The 16,735-nt window shown below is 42.7% G+C and overlaps 1 long non-coding RNA gene across 4 annotated transcripts in view; it reads left to right on the top strand.

Moving 5' to 3' along the window:
* LOC106824278 (uncharacterized) overlaps nt 1–16,735 on the top strand; it is a 202,094-nt gene that overhangs the window by 97,608 nt on the left and 87,751 nt on the right. For all 4 annotated transcript variants that reach the window (XR_011504587.1, XR_011504590.1, XR_011504586.1 and 1 more), the window contains one exon: nt 13,095–13,151. This is a non-coding gene — a long non-coding RNA (uncharacterized lncRNA). The remainder of the gene's footprint in view (nt 1–13,094; nt 13,152–16,735) is intronic.

Genomic DNA, 16,735 nt, shown 5'->3' with positions numbered 1-16,735 from the left:
AGCCCATCCAAATAGTCTTATAATCTCCACCTAAGGAGACACTGCCAGTGGAACTCATGCTGTGAGCAAAGGCAGTGTGGTTAATAGGAGTGAGGGCTTTAGAATCAGACAGACTTAAATTTGAATCCTAGCTCAGCTGTTACTAGCTGTGTGACCTTAGGCTGAACCTGATCTAAGTCATTTTTCTAAATCAAATTATGTCTGGTGAGGATTCCCACTTTTCAGAGTGTGTGGGAAATCCACTCTCAGTCATTATTGGGACCACTCACTTCCCAGAAGGGAAGAGGGACTTCTGGTCCTCATCCGTGCGTGGTTGTTGCTGTTCATGCAGCTGGCCCAGTGCCCTGGGGTCAACTCACAAGGGAGGCTCTGATAGTAAGTCGGCTTCCCGCATGGCCAGATCACCAAAAGGGTTATGCAGAAACCCCAAACCATGTGTTCACTACGATCTTCACAAGAACTCTGCCAGCCATCTTCCTTGGAAATCCTGCCTCCAGCGGGTATGTGAACGGCTCAGGGCTTTGCCATTCTTGGGACCCTAACCCTTGCCCCTCCCTTTTGGGGAAATCAGCCCCAGGGTAACATCCTTTTTCACAACCTTCGTACCCATAGCTCATTAACTATCTTCATTTTAATTTAGATAAAACCCTGTGAAAATGGTATTATTCCCATTTTTAGATATAAGGAAATTGTGGCTTATGGGGTTTGACCAAGAGCCTGCAGCTAGTGAGTGGAAGACTCTGAATGTGAACTTAGCTCTCTTTCATTACTAAACCCTGGAAACGTGGTTGCTGAGTTCTCACTTTGCCAATGACTATTTCGTCTTGAGTATGTTTCTTAAAAGTATTTTCCCTTATCTGAAAAAATCAGTGTAGAGTAGTTGCATTCTGAAACATCGTTCCATCTAAAAAATCTGTGATTCTACTCAACTGTTGTCTTACTTCCAATCTTTTTTAGCAAGAAAGATGATATTTAAACTGTACAGAGTACAGAATCCGTCCCCTGGTAAGTGTAGCTCAGTGTAGGGGAGATATCCGATGATTACTGTTACAAATTAATGGTTCTCGAACTCCCTACTCTGCTGAAGGGGCTTGCAAATATCTCAAAAGACCCTAATGTTGACTACCTTTGAAAAATCATGCGGAATTTAAAAAGGGTCAAATACAAGAGAAGGATAACCTTTGCCCAAATTTTAAATAAAGCAAGAGATTCTGGGAGCCAAACGGACGCCCTGGCTGGCTGTTGATCACCAGTGAAACATACAGTTAAATAGATGCTTTGTGGAACTTTTAGAAAAGTATGTGGTATTAGTATGTCCAAAATGAGTTGGGTAAAGGACAAATAATATAAAACTAACTTTATTGCCTTTTGTGAAAGAAGTCACATATTAAGGATATGTTACTGACGTATTTTATCTTGATTTTACTAATGCAATTGACCAAGAATTCTATGAAGATGGTGATGTGTTGACTAGATCAGTGGTTTCCCTCCCTCTCTCCCCTCAAGACAACATTCTCACCTCTACTCCATACCTTTTGGAAGGGGATTACTGAGAACAGGACCGGGAATCTACACATTAAAAAAGCTCATCCAAGGGGCTGGCCCCGTGGCCGAGTGGTTAAGTCCCTGCGCTCCACTGCAGGCGGCCCAGTCTTTTGTTGGTTCGAATCCTGGGCACGGACATGGCACTGCTCATCAAACCACGCTGAGGCAGCATCCCACATGCCACAACTAGAAGGACCCACAACGAAGAATATACAACTATGTACCGGGGGGCTTTGGAAAGAAAAAGGAAAAAATAAAATCTTTAAAAAAAAAAAAAAAAGCTCATCCATGGCTGGCCCCCTGGCCCGAGTGGTTAAGTTCGACCGCTCTGCTTCAGCAGCCCAGGGTTTCACCGGTTCGGCTCCTGGGCACGGACATGGCACCGCTCGTCAGGCCACGCTGAGGCGGCGTCCCACGTGCCACAACTAGAAGGACCCACAACTAAAATATGGAACTCAGTGCTCGGGGGATTTGGGGAGAGAGAGCAGAAAACAAAAAAGATTGGCAACAGTTGTTAGCTTAGGTGCCAAGCTTTAAAAAAAAAAAAAGAAATACTTCATCCTGGTCTCTACTGTAGCCCCTCTGAGGACTGGTATTTGAGAAACATTAACAGAAGTTTTCAGACTTTTGTGGGGGGCAAGGAATCCTTTATTCAAATGAAATCTTATATGAAACTCTACTGTAACAAACAAGTAAAGTGACATTTTGCTAGTCTACATTGTTTGAAGTTTACATTTATAATCTTTACTGAAGAGTCAGTAAGAACAATGAGGCTGGTAGGAAAGAATTTTAAATCAGGTGTTGATAATAACTGTGTAATAGCTGTATTCAAATATCAGCTTCTGTGTTTAATAAAATTGTATACTTTGCTTTAAATGCAGAATATTTACAAAATCTATTCTTACAGGTAATTACTTGCGAATTATAACAGGGGTTTTTTGTTTCTGTTTTGTTTTTAAATAACTTGCCTTGGAATCCCGGGATGTTTTTCAATTCAACCAATCTAAGGTAGGGAATATTTGTTGCAACACTGTAACCCTGTAACTAAACCTCGGGAAACAATTGCTCACATTCCTTATCATAAATCTAAAGTCATACAGGAAACATCTAATTCTCAGAATAAATATTTACCTGCTCTCAAGTAGGATATTATCACAAAGAACTTTTTACTGTGATGAAAGCAAGGCCATACAGATGCCCCTGAGCCTCGCCTGGCATTAATGGGTGTGGTTGTGTAATCGTGTGCTTACTTGAACAACTTCATGTGAGCAGTCTGTGCTCACTGGCATTTTTCGTGAGACTGAGGCAGGGCTACAGCTTCCCCTACTAGAGTCACATTTACAAGGAGTCCACGAGTGCACATGGAGGTGGCGGAGGAGCTTGCTGTGGGGCTGTCTAGATCTCCCAGACAGGGTCGTTGGCACACGAACTGTGTATCTGCAGTGGCTACACAGGTGGTGCCTGTAGTGGGTGAAAGGTTTGTATAGAAACCAGTTTGGTGTCATTTAAAAAATATATAGTTTTTTAAAATACCTAAAATATATTTAGACATTAGAAACAAGTGGTGGTGGTATCCTTGGAGCACTTCCATAGGAGTCTTTTTAAAAACATTAGACTAATATTAACTGGATGCCTGATTTATGTTAGGAAAAATGTTTGGTTTTCTGTGGAATACAGAGATAAAGTTGGGGACAACTAGGTCATAGAGTTGAGAAAAATACTACAGTTCAGAAGGTGAGTTTGTATACACAAAGAAAGAACAAAGTACCTTTGAGTACAAATCGGGGAGTGACCACTTCTCGCCAGAAAATCAAGGAAGGCTTCCTGGAAGAGAACGCATTTTGGGAGCCCTTTGAGGACGTACAAGACTTGCATATGAGACTATTAGGGAGAAGAAATTATGTTCTAGGGCGCTTTACCTTTTGGGAGAGTACAATCTTAGGGGAAAGTAATGTAGATAAACTACATTAACCATTACTTTCTTCATTAATAAATTAGTTCTGGATGCATTTTAAAATAGAATCCATTCTTAATAAGCTCAAAAAAAAAAGAGATCATTTTCCTATATTTAAATAAGCCTGAGATTTCTTTCAAAGTTATTGCCGTCAGTGATTTACTTGTTCCCATTTAGACCTTCCCAGTGATGCCTTGCCAAACTTGACTGCCCCTTTAATACCTGCGTCATAAATTTGCCGTAAACCTGGCCTCTGTAGGAATTGCAGCCATTCATTCATCTGTCTGTTCCCCGTGCTGGTGGACTGAGCACCTGTTTATGTGCCAGGTCCTGGAGAGTTCTAGGCACTCAGCAGTGAACAAGTCAGAACCGGACAGGTGGATTGGATGCCTGGAAACCACCTCAAGTTCTTATCATTAAACCGTATTTAAAAAGGTAACAAGGCAACTTTCCCTGCAAACTGATAACAGCATAAAGCGTACACCTCCCAGGGCTTTGACGTTTTAACAGGGATCAAAGCTTTGCCTGGAACTACTTCTAATCAGGCAGTGTGGGAGGAGAATTGTGGTTTGAGCCTTGGGACTTTTCCAGCTTATATGGCTTTTCAAGCGTCAAGGTTGGACAATCCTATCTCTACTCTAAGGTGGGGACTGTGTTCTGAGAATATTCCTCCCAGGAAAGTAGCTTAAAGAAAACTCTACTGCATGGGGAAAGCAATGACACGTACTGTAATGGAGAAGAGCTCTTGTTACGATTGTGCCTTGTTGAGGGGCAGGAGAGCAGAGCACAGAGAGGGCGTAGAGCAGCGGGCAGGTGCCTAGACCACTGGGTGCTGTTTATTGTTGGGCAAGTCACTTAACCTCTCTACGCGTCTACAAATAGAGATGATGATGATGATGGTACCCACCTCAAAGAATTGTTGAGAGTCCAATAAGTTAACATATACGGAGCATTTAGAATTGTGCCTGCCATACAGCTAAGCATTATATTAAAATTTGCTATTATTTCTTTTAGCTACGCAATCATTTTCTAGTTTGTCGATTTTCTGAGAATATATGCTGGGTGTAAAGTAAGAAGCTAAATCAAATGAGGATGGTTAATTCCTTTTCTTTCCCCTCTTCGCACTTCCCACTCTCCTACCCCACGGAGTTATTTGTTTCGTAAGGCTGTAACATCGTATTTGAATGTATGACCTTGAAAAATTCTGATTAAGTAGTTCTGGGCAAAGCTCTAATGGCTGGAAAATAAATCAGGCCTCCCACACATACCTGCTCAGCCAAGAATTTGTTTGCCCCAGGAATCGTGGGTGGGCGGGAATGGAAGCAAGGACACACCCAGGCTTATGCGAACTCCCTGTTCTTGCTTGAGACTGTGGTGTCGCCCTTCTCCCTCCGCCAGTGCTTTCTGCTCATTTCTTTGCATTCTCCATTCGAGAGAAACAATTTCATTTTTTACAAAATGCTTTTCTTCTCTCCTTTCCTGGACTCCAGTTTTCTAAAGTTTGGCTCTTTATCTGTCCCATGGTATTGCACCTGTGCGACTTTCTCCCAAGCCCAGGAAGGCAGCATACAGTGTACGGCGATGAGCTCTAAGAGGGCTCCCTGCCTGGATCCCCAGTTTCCAGGTCTGCGTGAGGCAAGGCTCTCTGGAAATGTTCTAGAATTTTCCATTGATTCTTGTAGCCAGGGATAGAGAGCCCCTGCGTTTGCCCTGGGGTGTATCACAGGTGCTCTTGCAGGCCAGGATTGACTGCAGAGCGTCTCCTGTCCGCCCTCGGCCTGGGGATATGGGTGAGGGTGGTTCCGTACAGCACTGCAGAGAGGGGCTTGTTTTCCTGTGAAACATGCCACGTCAGGACATGTGGTCTGTGTGACCTTCAGTTATTGGTTCCTGGCTTGTTTCACGTTTTATTTTTTTAGCCTGTTGACCATTTAATCCCACTGTCCTACGTCAGTCCTCTCATCAGAGCAGGCCTGTTCTTTTTCTGAGTGCGAGAACTCCCTCTCCTGTGGGAGGCAGTCTGGGATAAGCTGGAAAGAGGGCTTCCCAGGCCCCGGGAGAGGGCCTCCGTCAGACCTAGGCTCAGAAAGTTATTGAAGCTCTCGGAGCCCACGTCATCACCACCCACCCCCCATCAGTTTAAATGTCCCCCATGGGCTGCCTACGTGGCGGATGTGAAACTGTGTGTGGCGTAGTGGGCTCTCAGTAACGACTCCTTTTCCTCTGTTTCTTCCTCAGCTTATGGAACCCAGGCTTACTGTAGGAAGAGTAGGTTTTGGGTAAATTCTTTTAATAAGCTGACCAGGCTTCAAGATGGTGGACTACTGTTTGGGGGAGCTTTGCCCTATGGTCAGCATCCAGATGAGTCTTTCCAAGAAGATGCGTCCTTCTCCCTCGTGGCCGGCTGAGGGATTTTGGAGGCAGCAAAAACCGACTTTGGATTTTGCCACTTTGTTTCCCTTCTCATGTACTCAAATATAAGGAAGAACTGGGAAAATTAAAAATGAAAAAGATTTTGTTTTGAAAATTATACCGTATCTATAAACAGCCTCAAATCAAGAGTAACCACCAGACATCCTGTTCCTCAGCACGTTGCTGGCTGCTCTGGAGGCAGCCGCCCCACTCGGGTGTTGCTTTGCACTGGCATTTGTCACCTTGAAGCCGATCCGTGTTCTCTGTCGCTCAGCTCAGGCCATCTCCTGCTGCCACAGTAAAACCCGTAGGACGAAAAGAAATCGACATGATAAAACCTGCATCTGGCCAGTTGGCTGTACCATCCTGCCCCTTTCCATTTTACACATTTAGCATTTTTTTGTAAAAAGATATGCTAAAGTAAGTTTATCCAATTGTGTGACTTGGTGTTAGGCCAGAAAACTTCTGCTAATGCCTCAGAAATATAGATGTTAAAGCTATTTTTTAAGGCTCATAAAGTGAAATAAAGCCTCTCATTAACTGCTAGACTCAAAGGAAGAAAGTCCACTGTGCTGTTCTCTATGATAAGGAAACGGGGTGGCAGTTCATATGCAAATGGCCGCGCCACTCACGGCAAGAAACCCATGGCCTCTTTGTCAGACCTTGCCCCAAGTGGCCTGGGTTGGCTGGGGTGCCACCCGCACAGCCCAGAAACCATTCTGTTGCCACCCAAGGCAAACGTTTGAAAACACAGTTCACTTTCTGGTATGCAGACTTTTAACATAAAGGCTTACAAAGTATTCTGGGGTGTTTTGCCAGTAATGGTGCCTATACTTGTTTTAATGATATACTTCAAACTTTAGGGAAATGCTGTGGGCACATTTTCTGCAGGCTTCCCAGTAACTATGAATGATTGGTTTTTATGTGCAAACTTATAGGGAAAATTATTTGTATTATTAAATGACATATATATGTGTATTTATATGCATGAGTAAAAGCAGTATGTTGGGACTATTTCTGAACATCAGTTTGATGTTAATAATGATTACATTAAAACATACGTAAAATGTTAAACCTTAACAGAAGCTACAGTAACTCGTGTCTTTGATGTGGAAGTTCATTCAAACTAACTTCCCTCCCAGTCTCAGAATTCCTTCTGGAGTGTCCATAACAGATGATAATTTGGGCATCGTCTTCTCTCTCTGCACGTCCCTGCTGTCCTCTCCCCTCCTTCACTTTTCACCTAGTGCGTGCTGTGACACTGCAGATACACAGATAAGTACCCCATGATCCTGCCCTTGAGGCCTCACAGTCTAAGAGGATGTACAGCAGAGTGAGGTTGGCGGGGAAGAGGTTTGTGAAGTTACCTGGACGAGGAGCAGACTTTCAGCCTGCTCAGAGGAAGAGAGAGACAGCAGAGGATTCACGGAGGAGGTTATGTGGAAGCAGAGATTTTAAGGCTGAAGCGGTGGCCTGGAAATGCAAGAGCATTCTAGGCGCAGATGCATGGCGTCCTGAAACCGCGTTTGGAGAATGGTGCACAGCCGAGCATCGTTGCAGTGGAGGATGCTGGCGAGGCGCAGGGTGGCAGGACGAGGCCGTCCAGTAGTAATGAGAAATCGCTACTTCGCAAAAAAAAACAAAAAATAGTTCTGTGGCTGAGAAGTGTATTTTTTTAGAAAGCATTTCCCTTTTTTTGTGCCGAGTCCCTCTCCTTTCCTATTTCACCTTTGGGTTCAAGCCGCAGGAGCAGCAGGGAGTGAGTCTGTCTGCTCTTTGCCTGCACGCCTTTAAATGTAGGTGGTGTTTTGCCTCTTTAAATCTTGCCCCAAGCTGTGTATACCTTTGTTTATCCATCATAATAGGTTTTGGTTAATAGTTTATTTCCGTAGTGTAACCCAATGATAATTCCAGTGGGTCCTTTCAGAGTCTACAAACAATTGATTGTGATCTCCTAGATTGATCTCACTGATCTCCCAGGCAGTCACTACCTGTACCTCTTGTCTGCTGGCTTCCTTTCTGCCAGGTTCCTCCCTCTGTGGTTTTAAGGATCCCAGAGGGCAGGAAGCAATCAGCGGTGTTGGTCCAGCCCCTCCTTTGCCTTCTTACAATCACACTATCTCCTTTTGGTCATCTTAGGGCTTTAGGGAAACAAAAAGTAGCCCTTTCTCACACATGTGCTGGGAATCCTTGTCCTAGAGAAACAGTATGGTTTTTACAATCTCACCACGATTATCTTATACTTTGGAAGCAAACTAAGAAAGAAATACATACCTGTGAAATGTTAATAAAAGGGAATTAGGATGAACTAAAATAATTTAGAAGACGAAGGTTGAGAGAGGCATGTCATAGCTCATGCTGGTTTTCACTTGAGTTATCTGTGATTAGAAAACATTGGTTATATTCTGAAGGAGAGATCTGGCTGTGTGTGTAATAGGAGACCCCTCTGCCTGAAAGTGGAGGCACTGGGTGCTGGAGAAAGCGGCTCAAAGGCTAATTGTTGATGGAAGCCGTGAGTGCCGGTGCTTAAAAGCAGTCATTAGTCACCCACTGTTCCCCCTTGATGGAAATTCTGTCCTTTCCCAGCCCGTGCTATGGTTGTGTATGGATGAGATAGAAGATGTTTGGTAATTTTGGTTCTCACCTCATGCTGTAGCCGGGAGCTTACCTACAGCAATGGTCCTTTGCAGGGGCCAGTCAGAGGGGCTGAGTGATAGAAAGGGAGAAGAAAAAGAGAACCTTATGTGACTGCTAAAGCAGAAATTTCAGATCTGATCTGTTAGTTAAGGATGCCCCCGAAAAGACTGTTTGCTTATTGCTAGGATTTAATTAACCACGGAGGGCAAATTCTTATTTTCAATATAAGAGTAAAACAGTTAGTCTTTAAATGCAGTTATTTCAGTCTCTATCAGTGGCACTTAGAAAGGGAACAGAGGGGAGAGGGGACGAAGGGAGGATAAATACTCTACCACTGTGTACTCAAATTGTGGTCCGCAGACCACAGCATCAGTATCTCCACAGAGCCTCCTGGTGAGGCAGACCCTCAGGCTCCAGCCCAGAGCCACGGAATGAGAGTCTGCATTTCAGCAGACCCCCAGGCAATTCCTGCACACGCCGAAGTTTGACAAGCGCTGCCGTAGTGGGTGATGACAGCCGAGTCTCCATGAGCGGTTTACTCGTCCGAGCGCACTTTGAGGAAGGCAAGTGAGGCATGTCAGCTGCAAGTATTAAATGTTGAGAATCAGAGTTTAATTTCGGTTGCGGCGAGAGACCAGGCCAACTGACCATGTTTGACTAAACAGCAACGTTTTGTTTAGGAGAGGCCGGGTTTGTTTACTGCGCAGATGACTTGCTCCGTGGCTTGCTGAGAGCAAGTCAAGAGCTGCAGCCCTGTCCTGGCGAGGAATGGTTTCCATGATGACAGTTATGCGCTGTGATCTCCTCTTACCTCTCTTTTCTCCCTACGAACCAACGGAGAAGAGAATAAAAAGAGTACTTTAATTTTTTTTTTAAGAATTCTTCATACCCATTTTTTACTTTATATCATGTTATCATCGTGGATTTCTCAGGGAAAAAGTCTGTGCAGAAAAGTGTGACTTCCTTAGTGATGTGCCAGGCCTTCCTTCTGGGCTCAACTCAAACTGACACAGCGGACAGGTGTCAGGGTTACATCATATTGACCTCAGCCTGGTTTGAAGAAGAGTCCCTCTGTTTGGTGTTTATCCTGTTTTACATCAATAGATCTTCAAGTGGAAAACCTTGGTGTTAAATAGAGTCATCAGCTATCATGGTAACGTGTAGAATGACCTTTCTCCTTAGAGAAGCCTTTTATTTTCAGAGGAAATGAAAAATGCTCATAGATAGTGGTGACTACTGTATGGCAAGTTCTTGTAGGTTCAATTCTTTTATAATGTGATGCAAAGATGTTTTTGTCTGTTTAATCCTTCCCATTATCTGTGATGGTCATATATGACTTCTACATAGGTAAAAATCCACTAACCTGACTTTTGTAAAAATAATAAAACAAAAAGCCTGCTATAAAATGGCCATTTTCGCTATAAAAGGATTACGACTACGAAAATCAGCTGTTAAGGGAGTTAGAGTTAATCCCACGGCGTTTCCTTCAAGTGCCACAAAAAATCTGTCAACTTTTTAGAGGCACTGCCTCTGTTACACTCCAGTCCAAGCCACTGGAATCTCTTTCCTGGATTGTTTCAGTAGCTGGATAACTAGTCTTGCTGTTTCTTCCCTTGCTCTCTCTTCAGTCTGTTCTCAACACAGCAACCAGATCATGTTTGTCTCTGCCCAAAATATTTCAGTTGCATTCCAGGGCTTTCAGAATAAAAGCCAAAGGCCTTCTCATGCCCTCAGAAGACCATTACTTACCTCTCTGACCCCACATCCTGCTACGTCTCCCTTGCACATCCCAGGTCAGACAGGCCACACTTCTGCCTCAGGGCCTTTGCACTTGCTGATGCCTCTGTCTGGAACTATCTTTCCCAAGGTATCTGCATGACTCTTCCCCAAACTTACTTCAGGTCTTTGCTCATATGTCAATTTCTCAGTGAAGCTTTCCTTGACCACCTTATTTAAAATTTAACTCCTCCCTCCACACACCTGACGTTTTATATTTTAGTTAATATACGGTCATTGTTTGTCTCCTCCTAGAATGTTACCTCCTTGAGAAGAAGGGGTTTTGTCTTGTTCATTGTGGGTCCAAGTGCCTAGAATAATGCTTGGCTTATTCAAGGTGCGTACTGTTTGTCGAACAGCTGAGTGAAGTTGGCCTTCTCCAACCCCATGACTCGATATGAATTTAGAGCCTTGGGCATTGTGGGACTTCTTCCTCCCAGTTTTGTTTTCATTCTTATCACATAAGAGGACTGAAATGTTAGGAGAACATCTTTAAAATATTAACCACAGCTGTGAGCCATTTAAAAACATTCTACGCAGTGAGTTAGGAAGTGCCAATTAATTGTTGACTTGTAAGGCAAATGGGAGAGTAACACAGTCGGTACACATCAGGTCTCCCGTGAGCCAAGCGTGCAGAGTCAGGCCCCGGGGAGATGAGGAGGAGCAGGATGTGGGCCTCCTTCAGGGATCTTCACACTTTCTTGCTCTCAGCCCCTTAGTTGTGGCAGCACCCACAGTGAACTCAAAGTCTTTGATGCCCCCTCCTCTGCGGACTGCTGCTGTGGGTGTGTGCGCATGCATGTGTATTTGTCTGCCAGTGTTGTCTCATCAAGGGCTTCCTTTGGCCGCAGTTTATGTTTTCCTTTTGTTTATAGTGTTTCTTAGTAACACACTGCCACAAGTCCTCTCCTCAGAGTTGCTACCCAAATGTATCTTGAACTTTGCGCTGTTTGTCTTTTAGTATCTTAAGACTTATTTTGGCCACTAGGAAACAATGAAGTTACAAAAGTCCATGGAGTCAGTGCCCAGCCAGTTATTGGCACCCCTGGGATGGGACGACACTGGGGAGGATGGAGCCCAGTCAGAGAAGCCTTATGATCTACCTGGCAGAGTTAGCCCTGTTGCTGATGGAGGCAACAGGTTCTAACAGGCCAGAGGTACCATTCAGTCAATAAGATAGCTCTTGAATGTCCACTGTTGTGGAACATGCTAGTAAAATGAGCACAGTATCCACCCTTATGGAGCTTAGTCTGGCGAGAGAAATAAACGTAAATTAAATAATCACATAAATGCGTAACTATGAACTGTGAGAGGTGCTGCAAAGGAGAAGATCAAGGTGCTCTGGGAGCTTAAAGTAGGGGATTTGTCTTGGGGTCTTGTGACAGTTGAGCTAGGATCTGCCGCTCACTAGGCATGTGTGTGCTTTGGGGGGAAGGGGCAGAGTTTGTGCATTAATTTCTAGGCAGAGGAGACGAGGTGTGCAAAATCTCTGAGGCGTTAAGGGATCTCGTGCATTCAGTGGAGGAGAAGGAGCCCAGTGTTACTGAGGCGTGAGGACAACAGGGGAGTGGTGCATGGGGCAGACCAGGGAGGTGAGCCCGGCCGAGCAAGGCCTGAGAGTCAACTTTCAGATGTTTATCCTAAGACGGATGAAGAGCGTTAAAGGGGTTTGAGTACAGCTGAGCCATGTTCTCTTTTCTATTTTAAAGTGTTTACTCTGGACACATTGTGGATAATGGACTGGAAGGGAGAAAGAGTGGGAGCTGGGAAAATAGCTAGAAGAGTTTTTTATTTGTCCGGGAGAAGGATGATAGCAGCTTGGATGAGGATGGTGGTCCTAGAGGAGACAGGAGAGCTCTGTCTGGAGAGAGAATATGGGAGGCTGTTGGCGTTTGCACTGTGATTGCACTGAGCGATCTTCTGGTAGTTTGGCTTGATCTTTAACCTGCCTATAAAGGTGCCTATACCTGGGATTTCATATTGCTTGACTAAAGAAATGTGAATACATTGGTCAAGTGGAATGGAACAAGAGTCCAGGCTGTTGGATAATTACAGTATTTTCATTGTGAGTGAATCCACAGGCATCCTGGCTTCGTATGTCTCTTATGAGCTTTGTTAGCACGAATCAGTATTGATAAACATGATTGTTTCTGGAACCTTAGACAGACTTTTGGAGCCGGTAGAGTTGGGGGACAGAACCTCGAGAATGATGAATTCCCAAGGTAAATGTCACCTGGTGGGGACTCTGGACAGCTGCCTTTCCTGGGAAAATCCTCTTTTTCGATGAATGCTTTTCCATTATCATTTTTAAAAATAGTTTAGGTAAATCTATAATAGCTATATCCACCAATTGTTCCTGTCTTTAGAACAGCAATGATTTCAGCCAGTGAGGAGAGGTGCTGCCCAGCTATAAAAGCTCTTCAGAGGGAATGTAGTCTGAAAAGGCGTATTCTACGTAGAAGCGTTCAGAGTCCAGGAGAATCTTATTCTGAATTCTTTCCCTGTGCACCAAACTTTTTCCTACGGCCTGTTGATTTTGTTTGAAACCATAAGGTGTTTGTTTTTCAAATCTCCTATCATCTATACATCTGATGATCTTGTCTTAAGGGTTCAATTTAGGAACTCAGTAAAGTTAGGCAGCTGAAGTAATTTACTAAAGTTTAATGCAGCCCTTTTGATACTCTGAAGTTCAGAGGATATCAAACAATGATATAAAATATGTGTGTGTATTTGTGACTACTCACTAACAATATTTTCCTCATTTTTTCAGGAGAAAAATGGAAGAAACAGAAGAACTTTTAATGAAACAGAATAAAGCACTGAACAGGTAACTAACCTTAGCGGGGGTTGTGTATACATTAATTAAGTGAGTTCATATTTGTGAAGTCCTTAGAAGAGTACCAGGCACATAGTAAATGTATAAGTTTTTGGTATCATTCTTTTACATATACCTGAATCCAAAACAAACCAGTCATACAACCAAAAACTACCCAACAAAAACAAACCCTTTGCTCCTAAAGCAAGTGTGAACATCATTGGTAAGTTCTGATGTTGTCTCTGTGTGACCTGATATAGTGGCCTGAGAAACCTAATTTCTTAATCTTTGAGCACCCTGACTATTTGAACACACATTCATTTTTGTTTTTGAGCACTCATTCATGATGACCTTATAAGTGTCAGATCAGTTTCAATTTTGAAACAAAACAAGTCTCTTTAAAACTCTTGGCGAGATGGTTCTTCATTGCTTGGGGAAGTGGAACATAGCTTAGTTTACGGGTAGCCACTGAAATGGCTAATGGAGGGTTAGTAAAGACAGAGAGAAGGGCATTGAGAACAGCACTCCTGTTTTCTGATGATGGCAGGTGATGACTTGAAATAAGAGGTTTCAAACTGTTGACCCTGCTTAGTGTCAAGACCTACTGACACATTCCACAGACATTGGTAAGGGGCATGTTAGGTGCCTCATGCTCTGCTGGGGGTTGGGATTGCAGAGTTGAACACATCGCCTTTCTCCTCTCCCACCCCATCTCTCTGGATCTACTCCGGTTCCTGTCTTTTTCACCTTGCTGTGGGGAGACCAGGGTCACTTGGCCACAGCGATGCTCTAGATGCCACCTTCCCTCTCATCTTCATCTCTTCTGTCTCCCCTGCTCCTCCCTCTCAACATACCACATGATTTATTCAGGATGGGGAGAAAAACACCGGTTTATTTATTTATTTATTGAGGTGTAGGGCTCACACTCCAATTTGATAGATGGAGACCTTTCTCCAGATGTCACTCATATTGTACCTTCCTTCGCCCTGACTTCTCTTTCACAATTTATGTAGTTTATCTTAAATGCTCTGTCGTGTTGTATTTTGCCATCTTTCCCTTCTGGGATATTATCTTTGGAAGTTACTTTTCTGTTTGGAGGTGTTACAGATGACGCTATTAACTTGAGCGAGGCCGGCACTGCTAGTGCATGCAACGTGTTACTGGCTTTCAAACCTTGTTATTGGAACCCACAGAAAGAAATATGTGTTACGTTAGGACCCAGTGCCTGCATCTGTACATGTAGCTGTATGGTTTCCTGAAAACTTTACTATATGTGAGTTGTGATAGAATTTTCTAGTCTATTGTATTCTGTCGCTTATTTTTTTTCTTTTTTTCTCTCTTCTTTTTAATGCTCCTCATAACCTTCAGAATGGGTTTCATAATCTACTAGTCAGTTGTACTTTGACAAACTTGCAATAGCTTTATGCTATGGTAGCGTCACATGCTTTCTTGCCTTTTTCTCCCTTTTCTGTGGTAATGTGCACAAGTCTCTTTTATCCCTAAAAACCCCCTCAAACTTGCCTTAATTCTTTATGTGCAAAACTCTCTCCTTCGTTTTGTAGCTAAGCTTCTGTTTCTGTTTTCTCACATACCATTCACTCCTCAACTTTATTTCTGTTTGAACTTTGACATTCCTTTCCTGACCAATAGCAAAGAATCATTTTATTTACCATTTTGAATGAAATAGATTCCTCTGTATTGTTAGCTCTTGTGTATTAAATATAATTTTCAAAAAAGTAGCACCTTTATTTTTCATTAATTCCTATACTTGTTTAGATCCCCATATTTAATTTCTCAGAAACATAACTATTCTGATGGTCTAATCTCACAATCTTTGTCCTTACATGGTCCGGGAATCATAGAATTATAGCAATGATGAGGGTTTTTAAAACCTTGTTATCATTTTGGTTGCTGTCATGGGCTGCAGAGAGACACCTGCTGGCCCAAATGTAGTAGTGCATTGATTTTCTGTCCTGAAGTCCATCATATTGTCACTTTTAGGACCTTAAACTTTCGTGGTATGCACGTAAGCTTGTATATTGGAATGCGTTGACATCCACTCTCAAGTGTTTTTAGGGTTTCCAGCTTAGTATCTAATGAACTGAAACATTCGTACCATATCACCCCGTCAAGGAGCTGATCTTTAATGGGGAAGAAGGATTTCATGGTAAAACTTGATTCCTTACCTTTGTGTGTTCTTAATGGGACTAGAAACGGATGGTTTAGTAAACCACCCAGAGCCAGCATCCATTTAAGACTTTGGGAAATGATCATTCACTCTTCCAAGATAGTTAAGAACTGGAGTTTTAAATGGTGTGGGTTTGCAGCTTGACTTGTTATATGAGGCATACATTTGGTCTTAGTTATAGGTCTAGTGCTGGAAAAACAAGAATCTAAAAGCTACTGCCTATTTTGAGCCCCTAACTAGAAGATCCCAGTGACTTTTGTGTACTGCTTATTTTAGCAAAATTCTCATTGATTTCAGAAGTTTATTTATGAAGAATCATAATTATGCACATCTCTAAGATTATACAGCGCATTCAACAAATGTTAAAGATTATAATGTACAAAGTGATTCTTTTTAAAAAAACTGAGCCAGTATTCACTGGTCTTTAAGGACTATTTCCAAGGTTTATAGGCAATAAATGAGGCAGCATACCCCAGTTTTCTGTGTTGAAAAGATCTCATTTGAGAAGTCATAGAAGTTTCTAAATATTTTTTTATTGAAGCCAAGGCAAAGTTTAGGGTTTGGTTTAGGGTTATAGTTTGGTTCTTTGAGTACGTTCTAATTTCAGTCATAATTAATGAAGCCTTTCCATGTCATTATGAATGTAGCAGGTTTGCTGAAAACTTATTTTACAATTATTTTAAGTGCCATATAGCACAATTTGGGTTACTTCTTTTGTAGTATCTAGAGTATGAAAATACTCTGAGAATTAAGCAGCAGACTTTAATAGCTAAATGTTAAGGTGTATTTATCAAAATCTTTTGAAAAAATCATCTAGGATTCTGTTTTGATTTTCCCTTTTTTTACTTTCTAACACAAATTTTAATGAATCATAAAGTGTTTCTTCTATTAAATAAGTAGAACACATACAATATTAAAAATTTCTGATGTTTTCTTCTTAACCTCGAGTTAAGGGGCACTAAGTTCTTCCTGGACATCCACTCCTCTGATATATTCTTCCTTCTTTTGCCCAGTAATCATGTTGAAGATTAATTAAATCAGTCCAGTATTCTATGGCCTTGTGCATTTCTCTCTCTTGAGTTAGGACACAGTTAGGACCATCTCTGCATGGAAGAGGGCCTGGACAGGTCCAGGGGATGCAGTGGCACTTTCCTGGCAGTTGTATCATTTCAAGATAGTTGAGGCCAGTCCTAGGAAAAGGCCAAAAGGGCTAGACTGATAGGTGGTCCTGAGCTCTCTCTAACCTGAGAAGAAACAAAAGGGAATAACACCGAGCTAATGGAAAATCCAGTCTCGGAAAAACTGAATAAGCAGCTCCTGTAGAAAAGCCATGAAGACACATCCTTGCTGCCTTTCCCAAGATAGCAATGGACTGCAGCGCCCACATCACCGTCATTGCTGCAACTGC

Source organism: Equus asinus, chromosome 1, assembly GCF_041296235.1.
Source record: "Equus asinus isolate D_3611 breed Donkey chromosome 1, EquAss-T2T_v2, whole genome shotgun sequence".
Lineage (NCBI taxonomy): Eukaryota > Metazoa > Chordata > Mammalia > Perissodactyla > Equidae > Equus > Equus asinus.
This window is presented reverse-complemented; position numbering and strand designations above follow the sequence as displayed.